The sequence below is a fragment of the Gadus chalcogrammus genome, chromosome 16 (assembly GCF_026213295.1).
Source record: "Gadus chalcogrammus isolate NIFS_2021 chromosome 16, NIFS_Gcha_1.0, whole genome shotgun sequence".
NCBI classification, from domain to species: Eukaryota; Metazoa; Chordata; class Actinopteri; order Gadiformes; family Gadidae; genus Gadus; species Gadus chalcogrammus.
In genome coordinates this window covers 33,648,996-33,662,832 of record NC_079427.1, presented here as the reverse complement: position 1 = coordinate 33,662,832, position 13,837 = coordinate 33,648,996, and positions in this window count along the sequence as shown.

Sequence of the window (13,837 nt, the reverse complement as noted above, 5' to 3'; positions counted from 1 at the left end):
CTGGCCATTCTGTCCATCGAGAGCCAGAGACTGTGCCAACTGAAGGCCGTAAAGAGGTTCGTTTTACAACGCTGTGATCGACGCCTTCACGAGGAAAGGAGGCGGATGGATTTTATCTACGATAGGTGAGTCAGGAAACTATTTTGGGCTTAATTTGGAATTGATAAGTGTGGTGAATTAATGTCGACTGCAAGCCATTGCCTTCATGTTCTCATTGTTGCTGACTGACAACATATTGGCCGCTGTGCAATAATTAAGGATACAGTGGTTGTATTCTGATGAGTGTGTGTGTGCGTGCGTGTGGGAGAGTGAGAGTAATAGACGATATCATCCTGATTTGATTTTTATTTATTTATGCATGGGCGGAGTGGGACACAAAAATCTCAGTGCCTACCCACTTACTGACTTCACCGCACGTCACTCCCACCAATCAATGTCCGCGTGACCTATGCCCTAGGAATAGTCACCCTTTTCCCCAATTTGAAGGATAAGGCTTCACCAACTGGTTATGTGAGTATTATGCAACAGGAACCTCTCATTTAGTCTTGGTCATGTATAGAGAAAAGCCTTATTTGGGGGTCCTGATACAGACATCAGCTTGATGGATTTTAATATTGACAGTGTGTCTTGCCTGTGTTCTTGTCTGACAGGAACATTACTACGATCCTCACAGTGGCCAAGGTACCTGGCCTACAGATTGAAAACGGTTCAGCGCAATACCACAAGTGGACTTAAAGAGGAGCCCCAAGTCTGCGGATCACATGGCCCTATACCCTGCGTGAGACATCAAACATCTGAGCAGCTGTCAGTGATGAATGCAGGAGAAGCGATGTCCGTGATGAAGCATTCAGCAGACCAACCAGTTGGTTAAGGAGGAAAATGAAGGCAACCTTCAGCACCGTCAGAGTATGCTACACGATCCAGGACCAAGTCTTCAGTTATCCTAGATCACTTCCCACGATTCTTGGATACACCAGGCTTGGTAAGAATTTATAGAGACCTTGCTTGATGTACCAGGTATTAAATGTGTTGTGTACCATGTTTCAATATGGTTTCTGTCTTTGTTAGATTAACCAAGACTTCACAATGCTATTTGGAGAAGATGTCTCGGGCAAGTTTATTGCAAATGGCCAAACGTTCTACAAACCTAGGATTATCGCTGTCTGCAAAGGCCTTCGCCCTGGTACTCATGTGGATGACCTTCTGTCCGCTCAAGAGGAATCGAAATGATTATGGTAAGTGTCCACGGATTGTGTTTGCCAGCGTTCTTCATATGCGCTTATTACTATGACTGTGTACTGATGGGGTGTGGGTGTTGCCATACTAATCCACTAGGATGGGACAGTGACTTGGCAGCTATCCTCCTGCTCGTTCATCTCTTGCCTCCAACCGCAAAAGGAAAAAAACATGGGAAAATCAGTGCCACTGAAGCTGCTGACCATGTGGTCAAGTTCATGAAGGTATGTTCAGGACATAGATAGTGACTGAATGTTGCTTCACCTCTTTTAACACTTAATTTACCTATGATTTGTCACTTTCTTTGTCAGCTGTTTGAATTTCCCTCTCGCAGCAGTTAAAGGGACACACCAACATTTAGGGAAATTATTTATTATTTATCGTCTCCTTCTTGTCTCTGTGCGTGCAGTAACTCAATCTGACATACCCACTACTAGCCTAGTTTTACATAGCTTATTGAGGTGGGCAGAAGCAACAAGCAGAGATAGAACATCAGACTGGGTTACTGCACACACAGTAACGAGAAGTGTATGTATCATCTTATCCAACTTTGGGGGATAATATTTAAAATATTGGCAAGTTCCTTTGAAAGACAAGATATTGTTTACATAAATAATGCTCTTAAAATGATTTGGAGATATTTTATTCACTGCTGTGGTGGCACTGTAATCAAGGAGGCCAAGATGATGAGAGATAATTAATTATTATTTATGTACGTTGCCCTTTGTTGAATAGACATTCAGTAGATCCCAAAAAAGCTCTGCTTTTAACGTGCCATGTCATTTAGAGGTGTTTAGACGCCTATCCAGCTATAAGAAGAGGCTTATATAAGAGGCTTATATAAGAAGCCTCTTTGGTGTGTAAACAAATTACTGTTCCTAATTTCCCTCCAACACTCTTAGGTGGGGACGAGCATGGTGACATTCCTGGACAGATGTGGATCAGCACAGCCCTTCCTCCTCTGTGTTGGAGAAAAGAAGAGTAGTATCCAAAAGTTTTACGTCATCCTCGATCAGAAGGCCATTCCCTGCGTGGCGCAGACAGCTGTGGCTGCCTTCGATGAAATGTTTAAGGCCCACTTCGTCTTTGCTGTATCCTACGATGAGGCCTTGTGCAACGTCTACACCTTCATTCAGACTACCGTATATGGGATTGACACCGGCACTACAAAAGAGAGTCCACGGGTCAAGGAAATCCGGGCAAAAGTGGATCATATTGAGGTTTGAAAATGTTCACCTGTTACATTTGCAAGGTACACCACAAAAGTTGCTCCGTTTTTTTTCAACATTTGAAGTTTGGTCATGCTTTGTACCCAGGACGTTCATTGCGTTTGAAATGTGGAGAGAATGGGTGTTCTTCTGTTTTTTACACATATTGTGGATTCAAGAAACATTTATTGAGAGTACATGGAGACAGTGTAGCTTCAAATTCTATTGTTCCTTTGGACAATGTTCACAATAATGTTTGTGTTCCTGATCCACTGCCAAGTGAAGTTTCTCTCGTAAGCTACTCAGCTCCTCTTGAAAAAAGACAGTTACTGGATATGTGTAGCTCTATTGTGGCTCAAGTACAAGCATCTGGAGTCGCTGAAAGTACTATGCAGTCTTTAGGTTGGTTCAATGGAGGAATTTGTAATGACGTCCATGTCCAAGCACAGGACACTGTTCTTAAATGTCTTTCATCTGAGGTAACTGAACAAACTCTAAATAAAGTTAAAGACTGTTTTGTGCAGCTTGAAAATCCATTTTCATCCCTCAATACTGAAACTAAGAGGCGAAGACATTTTGAGAAAAAATGGAAAATTGTGGAACCAGTAGAGCATGTTCTTGGTGTGCGTTATGATCTACGCAAGGATAGAACTACTGGTGTATACAAGTCAAATTCCTGTTAATGACAAATTTGTTTATGTGCCTATTTTGGGAACTCTTGAGTCGATGTTTACTAATCGGGAACTCAGCAACTGTTTCCAGCAAGTGAAGATTCATGAAGAAGGCATTTTCAAAGACATTAATGATGGTTCATATTTCAGAAATCATCCATTATTTTCACAGCAAGAACATGCTCTTCAAATTCAGCTTTATTATGATGATTTTTGAAACGGCCAATCCCCTAGGCTCTAAAAAGGGAATTCACAAAACTTGGCTGTGTTTACTTTATTTTAAGGAATTTGCCAATGAAGCTGATTCAGTTTTGATGAACATTCATCTTGTGGCGCTTTTTCATTCAGAGGACTTAAAGAAATATGGTTTTGATCCAATCCTACAGCCTCTTGTTCATGACTTAAAAGTTTTGGAGACGCAGGGAATCCAGGTACCCTTTTCAGATACACCATTAAAGGGGTCTGTTATTCAGGTTCGGGGGATAATTTAGCTATACATGGACTTTTTGGTATGGTTGAATCGTTCAGTGCAACTTACTGTTGTCGATTTTGTTTAACTGACAAGACACGTTTGCCAGTCAGTCTGTAGTGAGGATGACCCAGACTTAATTCTTCGCACAAAAGGAGCTCTTCTCAGAACACTTGCAATGCCATGGCACAAAATCCCACTCTAGTTCACTCATTTGGTGTTAAGAGAACCTGTCCCCTAAATGCACGGCAATTTTTTCATTCCTCAGACAATTATGCAGTGGATATTATGCACGACCTACTAGAAGGTGTTGTACAGTACGAGTTAAAGCTTCTTTTTCAGTATTTGGTGGAAGCATCTACATTTCTTTAAATGCCCTCTCTCAAAGGATTCAGAGCTTTAACTATGGATACAGTGAGAGAAAGAACAGACCCAGTGGAGTCAAAGTTAATGATGATAGCAATGACCTCGGGCTCAATGCCATCCAGTCTTGGTGCCCTCCTGCGAAATACTCCCTTGATTTTCGGAGACCTAGTTGACCAGAACAACAGTTATTGGAATGTGATTATGCTTTTGATTCAGATTGTCAACATTGTATTCTCACCAGATGGTTATAACAGATGGTATGACTTATTATTTGAAGCACCTAATTTCTGACCATCACAAACTTTTCAAGTTAGTGTTTACAGATAAGAGGCTCATCCCAAAGCATCATCTGATGATACACTACCCCAGATGTATTAGGAAAATAGGTCCACTTATACACATGTGGTGCATGCGATTCGAAGGCAAGCACAACTTCTTCAAAAGGTCGGTGAAAGAGTTTTAAAAACTTAACCAAAACATTAGTCAAGAAACATCAGCATCAGTTGGATTTTCATTGGGAGAATTTTTATTTCAAAAGATTACAGTTTGGTCCTGTTAAACATGTCTCAACTAGCAATCTGGAGGGCAGTGTGGTCTTGAGGTCTTGTCAAACTTTGAATGTGTCTAGTGTCTCCACTACTACCTGGGTTAAAGTCCATGGAACAGAGTACCAGATTGGAATGTTTGTCTGTACAAGTGTTAAAAATGAAATGCCTACTTTTGATAAGATTATCAATATCATTATCAAACATGATGAAGTGTTTCTTTTGGCAACTAAAGTTATTACCATGCATTTCGATGATCACCTGAATGCATTCATCATTGAGGAGGTGGATGATGTGTTCAGTGTAATTTGTGTGGCTGATCTGATGTATTATAGACCTTATGACAGGCCGTTTTCACCTGAAAATGATGAAAGAATGTATATTGTGCCCTACTGCAGTTTAGTCTGAAATGTGCATTGAATTATCAAAAATTGATTTAATACAAAGGTAGGTATATATGCTCTTTTGATCCCGTGAGGGAAATTTAGTCTCTGCATTTATCCCAATCCGTGAATTAGTGAAACACACTCAGCACACAGTGAAGTGAAGCACACACTAATCCCGGCGCAGTGAGCTGCCTGTAACAACAGCAGCGCTCGGGGAGCAGTGAGGGGTTAGGTGCCTTGCTCAAGGGCACTTCAGCTGTGCCTAATGGTCGGGGTTCGAACCGGCAACCCACTGGTTACAAGTCCGAAGTGCTAACCAGTAGACCCCCTAGTGGGGCATTGGGAAATTTGACACCCGATAGTCATTGGTATTTACACCTAGTAGTGTTAACTATTAGTCATTTTTAACACTGAGTTTTGTTGTCTTCACACTACACTGGTGTTGGTGTTGAAGAAAGCAGTGTTCTTTTTTAACATTTTATTTTAACACCAACACCAGTGTAGTTTGAATACAACACCATAAAGTGTCGTATAGTGTTGGTGTAGTGTTGATTTATAACAATATAGAGTGTTAAATCAACTAAAATTGGGTGTTAATTATCTAACACTTTCTAAATGTTAATTTAACACTAGAGAGAGTGGATGCATATAGACACTTTGCCGGTGTTAAAATTAACACTGTGGGTGTTAATTTGACACTGACAATTTTGCAGTGTAGGGTCCGATGGTTGAAAAATAGACAGATATACCAAGGTATCCTTAAAGGGCAGCTTGGATGTGTTTATTTTCTGCAGTTTAGACTTCTTCTATAACTAATTTTTGAAAACAAAACACCAAGCTCATTGATTTAACGAGGGAGGGTTATTTGAAACAATTTATTAAATAAATATTTGTGAGAGGTCATTCCTTCTCCTGATTTTACTTCCTATTTAAGTCTAGGGTAAACCCCTGCTGTCCACAAGCATCCCCCCCCTCCCCATATGGATTTGGAGAATTGTTGCCACGTCCCAGTGGTGGAGGTATCATATATATATGAAAGAGGGCATTCAATTATAGCCTACTACAATGATCAATTAGGAGGCCGAAGCCCTAAAGGAAGTAATGCAATAGGTGACCGAGTCGACAACATTTAAGTAAGCTGTATAGGGTCTCTTATATATCAAAGGGGGTCTCAAAGGACGCATACGCTTCAACCTGTGGCTCCAGCACTACAGGAAATGACTCAGCAAGTGCTCCATCTCGTTGCAACTCACCCAGCGGCTCGCTTGCAAGATTTTGGCCTGAAGTTCTGAAGTTCTACACCCTAGCCATCCAACATGCATATCTGAGAATCAGGCCTCTCTTTAATAATGACAAAAAGTTATGAGAGAAACACACATTAACTTTTTGTTAACTCATAAGCGGCGTGGTGCCGGCTCCTTTTCACCTTTTGACCCCCGACTTCAAAAACGTGGCCACAGGCCAGCTGTGTCTACACACCTTTAGCCACAAATGTACACCTCCATCCCACAAAAAATGGGGACTAGAAACTAACCTCTGTCTTATGTACATTTACTGTACTGTTGGAGGTCACGCCCCTTTGCCGACCTTTTCGAGATAGCTAGGGATGCTAAAATGTTTACACACATTTCCCGGGGCCCCGTGAACGACATATCCGAGATTTGGAGTTCTAGCCCTTATTGAGATAGGAAGGTCCTACCGCCCTGAAATTTTAATACCTTATTCAAGGGCCTAACTGGGACCTCCGCACCGAAACTTGGCCCGGTCGGGCCCCGAGGGCAGGAAGGGGGGGCCTGCCCTCGGGGTCTGACCGGGCCAAGTTTCGGGCAGGAAGGGCCCCCCCTTCCTGCCCTCGGGGTCCGACTGGTGCCCCCGGTGCCCTCCGGAGAGCAGGCAGCACATAGGGGCAAGAGGAAGAAGTTGGATTACAAGACAGCTGAACTATTGAAGAAGCTCACGGGAAAAGAGAGAGACTGATGGTCTTAAGGTACTCTGATGGACTATCTCTCCTATTCTACTTTTCACAATCTCGTGAATAATTAGTGGATTAATTGGTGGTTTAATGAAATGCTGTTTTTTCCCTTTGTTTCAATCTAGGGCACATTGATGTTGGCCTTTGGAATTATGTTTGGATTATTGTTTTAGTTATTAGCGACAAAAGAACCACGACATGTTAGAAAATATTATAAACCACAATAAAACAAGGAATATGAAGAAGTTGGTAACGGTTTATATTAAGGTCCTTGTAGTAAGCCTTTGTTAATAGGTAATAAGACCTTATTATATGCTTATTAACTCTAATTGGGGTTAATAAGACTATCTATAAGGGTCAATAATAGCATAATAACCGTTGATACATATGCCCATGGCCCCATAAAGGTGACACTCAATGAATTTGGTGACCATTGACCTATAGGGGGCGCTGTTATTAATGACGACGTGTTTTAACTCCTCTCTCTTCACATGAGTACATTTCAAACTTATTTTCAATGTTTGATGATACTGTCAGACCGCCCCATATAGCTTATAAATTATTTCTCATTGCAACATCAGACCCTGGCCGCCATGTTGAAAGTTGTCAAAATCAGTTGTAAATTTCCACAGGCCACAAATTATGTCCAATCTTCATGGAAATTGGCATATATGATCTTTAGAACAAGCTGAACAAATGTATCAAACAGCTTTCTCAAATTCAAAACCGTTTGGCCGTGACAGCCAATCAAACTTGACGGCGCTCATTAATGGGTAGACACTGCACTCGTGTGGTGACAAGCGGTACTTAATTTGTAATGCAACAATGAGTATATTTACCATTCCGCCCACCTACAATATAAACTGTAATTCCCACTGGATCAGATGCTTCACGAACCACCTCCACAACGGATGCTTGTTTACATTGTGTCCCTTTTAGGGATATTGTTCCGAATACCCCTAAGTTATTTGTGACATTTGTTCTGTCAGGCAGACTGTATTGCGCCCTTACCTCTAGGTGGGGTCCTTTTCCCATTTGGTAAACATTGACGCGTACTCGCATGATGCTCATCCCACCGGCTGTCGGTATTGCCGATTACCGAGACGGTCGTCATGTAGCCACCCAGCCGATTACGTCCGTTCGGCAAAATTAGCTTACCGAGTCCCATTATGCTTGACACCCACATTGCTGCTCGCAGCTATATTTTTGTTTGTTATTGATTGTCACAGTCTATCTTATTAATGATACAAGGCCTTAACTAAACCCCTTCTCTTCTGTTTGCAGAAACTGGAAACTTCAGAGTATATTTTATCTTAAGTTAGAAAATCTTTGTTTCCTCATCAGATCCCAGTCCATCATGCTCCCCTACTTGTCTGCCGTGCTACCATCATGCCTCATGCATCACTTCTCAGCGCCCTGCCCAGCTGCATCTTATTCCGTTACTCCAGCTCTTTCCCATAAGTGACAAACACGCCTCACCCAAGTGTTTTTAATATTTTATTAATTATGCATGTAAGGTGTGCTTAAGTGGCCTGTAAGGTCCCCATCAATAAAATGCTTATTAATATAACATTATGGCTCCATCAAAAGCAAAGTACACCTGCCATTTACAGTTATCATTTATACTATCCTAGACATCTTTAATCTTATTTACATAGGCCTACAGTAGGCCTGATTTCCTCTGAATGTTGAATTAAAAAAATTCCCTGTCAGATCCCTGTCCATCATACTCCTGTTGTCTCCCTGCACACCTCACTGCCTCCTCCATCGATTGTGGCCAAAGCCCTCTCCCTGTACAATATTTCATGTTCAATACATTTCAGGATCAAGTTTGAGATTCAGTTTCAGTATTACTTGTTTTGGAAACCTGACGTGGGGCTGGCACAGCCACCATCATATCTGTCTTATTTATTGCACCCACACGTAATAGGTCCATGATACCATGTGGGGTCATTTCAGACTCCTTTGCTTCCTAACACCTTGTGAGTTCCCTGGGTACACCAGCTGATGGGTCTGTGTATATATTGGGCATTTGATTCTCGTTTCAGAAACCGAAATGTATTAAAAAACGAGTGGTAATTATTATTTCAGTTTTAACATTCAAAAAGGTATATACAAGGTGCTTTTCTTATAAAGTCAAAAAGGGGCAAACTAATCCAAAATAATAATTGTTAAACATAGAGAATCATCGGGGGATCACTTCCATGGTCGGTAAACAATGCGACTGCTATCGCTCAGACCTCTCGCTTATGATGCTACAATGCTAAGAATGCTAAAAAACAAGAATATTTCTGCATCCGGTACGTCATGAAGTAGGGCGTAGCCATAGAACCATGATGCGGAAGCATATCTCTCCTTGATGTTGCCCTGCGCCACTGAGCAGTTTACATAGGAATGAATAGGCGCCATTTCTGAATCCGTTGTCCATTTTATAATATGTCCATGAAGGTTACGGCTGATGTGTTGTGTGGGGGAGGGGAGATTAAAGTGAAGCGGAGTTGGCTGCTGAACGCACTACCTCGTCTCCAATCCCGTTCATTGTTTTATATAATTACTACAGTATAGCCGAACCCAGAACGCTCGGCTACAATAGCAACCACCATAGCAACCATGATGGTCAAGTGACTGGATGCAGCCCCGTTGAAAAAAATAGAATACTACCCTACACACTCAGGAGATTAATGATATTTAAATTATTATGACCATGAAGTCTTTATTTGCATGGGTTTACATTTCGTTCTGTGTAGCATGGAAAAATCGGAGAAACACTCCCATTCAGAATGCATTGGTTTACATTTTGCTCTTTGGGGCACGGTTATTTTTATTTATTTATTTTCCGTTTTTGAGGAGGTGCCTCAAATATGCTAATTTTTCTGCAATAATCCAAAATCCAATGGAAAAACCTGTTGGCTTTTTGTCAAGGGAACCCAGGGCGACGCCCACTTCCGGGTTGGCCAACATACGTCATCCCTCCACCACTCTATACTGTAAAAACACATGTTCAAGTTGAATGATAATGCATGAATTTATTCTTTATTCTGCCATAGTATTTATATAAGGGGGGGGGGAATACAAGTCTTTTGGCCATGGTGGATCAAGATCTGTTCCGGCAACACAGTCAACACAGTCTCACTCCCTACTCGTCAAACGTGTGACGCATGGCCAAGGATCCCTGGCGTCAATTTCCGACGAAAAATGGGTACCTTTTTCGTCGTTTTTCAACGCGGGGTCCGTCAGATAGACATTCATGCTAATCCCTCAGCGTCGGATATAGACGAAAGGAAATCGATGTTTATCAACGGTGATGCTGTAGCTATTGTCTATTGATTTGTTTGACAGATTCACCATTAAACGTGTTTCTAATGCCATTTCTAGCGAGAAATGTACTTTTTCCTTTACAGTACAGTTTCAGCTTAATTACTGGGTAAATTGTCGTGTTTTACTTGGTAACGTCGCAGAACGTACATGGTACAAGTTTGTGTTGACTGCATGGAAAAGGGAATAATGTATTACAAATTATATGGTAAGAACCTGGTAATACCATGGAAACAAACGAGGCTTCCTTTTAAAGTACAGTTTCAGCTTAATTACTGGGTAAATTGTCGTGTTTTACTTGGTAACGTCGCAGAACGTACATGGTACAAGTTTGTGTTGACTGCATGGAAAAGGGAATAATGTATTACAAATTATATGGTAAGAACCTGGTAATACCATGGAAACAAACGAGGCTTCCTTTTACAGTACAGTTTCAGCTTAATTACTGGGTAAACGGTCGTGTTTTACTTGGTAACGTCGCAGAACGTACATGGTACATGTTTGTGTTGACTGCATGGATAATGGAATCTATTATAAATTATATGGTAAGAACCTGGTAATACCATGGAAACAAACGGCTTCGTACCCAGTATTTAAGAAGATGTACCATGACACTAGAGGAAAACTGTTCCTGCAGAGGTTGTTACCAGGTAAGTAATTCCATAGTGGTAAATCGAATAAACCCTTTCTAAATGGGTGTAGCTATGAATAATAACTAAGAAAAAGTATTTTATTGGAAAGCACTATGCTAATTTCTAGATAGTACATCATTAAATTTGGGCTGTTACCAACATAAACCTTGGATAATGGGTGTTTATGGTTGCCTAATTTCCTAGGAAGTACACAATATCGGAGTTATTACCAACCTAAAACAGTTACAACTACACGCTACTTAGTTGAGTTGATGGGTAATAGTGGAGGTTTTACTTAGTACTTCAGCATTAATTCCTCTGTATTTACCTTCTTATTACCAGTGGTAATTACACAGTAATACACTATAATTTACCGGATAATTCCTCTGTATTTACCTTCTTATTACCAGTGGTAATTACCCAGTAATACACTATGATTTACTATGTATTTACCGGGTAACTACCTCTGTATTTACCTTCTTATTACCAGTGGCAATTACCCAGTAATACACTATGATTTACCATGTATGTACCGGGTAAATACCTAGTAATTAGGGGACTGTAAAAGGAAGGGTTACCAAAATGTCATTATAAACACGTTTAATGGTGAATCTGTCCTAAAATATTGCATTTCCCATTCAGATAATAAAGATTAATAAAGATCATACACATTCACTTACTGGAGATAATGCAAGGAAAAGGTATATTTCTCGCTAGAAATGTTATTAGAAACACGTTTAATGGTGTATCTGTCCTAAAAAAATTGTATTTCCCATTCAGATAATAAGGATCATATAGGCCACGCAACATTTTCACCAAATGCTAGGAGAACGTCTCTGTTGGTGCTATTCCTCCATTCATTTAGAATGAAGAAGAAAGCATGTACTCCTCACGCTTTGGTCAGGCAAAGCGTGACCCTGAACACCCCTTGCGATGTGGACCAACGTATCTATTTCACGCATTGGCGTGATACCGGGTTGGTGTGCGTGTGTCCACTGCCCAACCTTGCCCAACCTCTGGTTTTGAATAGTTCTGACTGAGTTTTCAAGAAGATTATATAATACATATTACACCCCAACTGTTTCTGCGCTGGGTTTTGAAACCCAAGATAACCGTGACCCGCGCCTTTGAGCTTTACACCCGCGACTCAGTTTTTAAAACAACCCGTGAAACATGCAACCCTGCATCACCGTCACCTTCGCCGTACTGTTAGCGATGGGAAGTTTCCAAATAATTATAATTCATGTATTGTATATAACCAGGAATTTATGTATTTTATAACCTTGTTGGTTGTGCTTTCTTCAGGCGCCTCCACAACGCTACGCGCGGATACTGTAGGTGTAACACGTTATTTTACGTTGAAATGGACGTAATCCAGTGTTCACGAAAACGTACACTGTCAATATGTTCAATAAACGTAATCAGGGACAAAATACGTCAAATGAAACGTTCCCCAAAAGGGAAATATGCCTTAATGACAATAATGTGCTAAATGTTGACATTTAAAATATCTGGGATACGTTTCAACTAGGGTTGCCGCGGTATACGATATTACCGGTGTTACCGGTGTTGAGGCCAACACCGATTACTCGGTGTTGCACACCGGCAACACCGAGTTTTTCTTTTTTTTTTCAGCAATAAAAAACAAATTCAGTAAAAATGAATAATATAATTATTATTAAGAAAATTAAAATGCGTAGAATAGGCCACAGTTCTGCTCTGTACGGGAGAATTGGCGCGCCGAGAATTGACGCGCTTCCTTACAAGACCGGTAACCATAGCAACGCCGGTAAACCAACCCCGCGAAGCCCAATCCCTACGTGAGCTCCCCGCGCTACGGCCATCCGGAGGCACACAGAGCTTTTGGCCGTGATATTATGATATATAAAATGATATTATACCATTATATATAGAACGTTATAAGACGCTGAAAATTGGCGCGCTGCCAGCCGCTGTCACCGGGTGTGAGAGGAGAGTTGACGGAGAAGATGGCGGTTGACCTATAGTTTCAAAGTTAATACAGTTTATACCGGTAATACTGGTGTTAGCACGAGCGTATTACTCGGTGTGAAAATGTCCACACCGCGGCAACCCTAGTTTCAACCAAACATAATCCTAGAGGTAAACGGCAAAAAATAGGCTGACAACGAACGTTTGCGATATGTTCAATAAAACGTATTCACGGCCAAGATACGTTTTTCAGACAAAATACGTTAAATGAAACATTCCCCGAAAGGGAAATATGCCTTAATAAAAATAATGTGCTATACGTTGACATTTAACATATCTGGGACACGTTTCAACCAAACATAATCCTAGAGGTAAATAAATGGCAAAAAATAGGCTGAGAACGAACGTATTTGCGATACGTTCAATAAAACGCAATCACAGACAAAATAAGTTTTTCTGACAAACGTAATTGAGAATGCCGAATAGTTCTCTGGGAACGTAATTTTGATGAGACAGGGTTGGATTGGGCCAGGCCCAGCGCAGGACCAATCATGACGACTAACTGACCTTTCAGGTTAAGTTGACACTGACAGGCAGCCCGCACGCCCAAGAGGGGCGGGACCTCGGCCCTCCGGTGTGTGTGTGATTGGGCCAGGCCCAGCCCAGAGCCAATCATGATGAGTAATGGGCATTTCAGGTTAAGTTGACACTGACAGGCAGCCTGCACACCCTAGAGGGAAGGGACTTCGGCCCTCGGCCCTCAGCTGTGTGACTTGGCCTGGCCTGGCCGCGCCGGGCCCAGAATTATTATTATTATTTATTTTTTTCAAACCTCGTAGGCCCAAAAGGCCTGCCGGCCTACGGTATGCCAGATGGTCTGTCCAGCCCTGGGGAGAAGTGAGGCAACGGCTCATTGTTCAGCCCTTATTCCTTTGCCTCCATCCTAAAAATATAAAATCATAAAATAAAATAAAGGTTATTTTCAGATGATTATTTGTTGACAAAACAATAGAACCATACAAGTAAATGGCATACAATTATGAAAAACTGTATTCCAGATGTGAGCCCTAGGGGGATGAAAAACAGG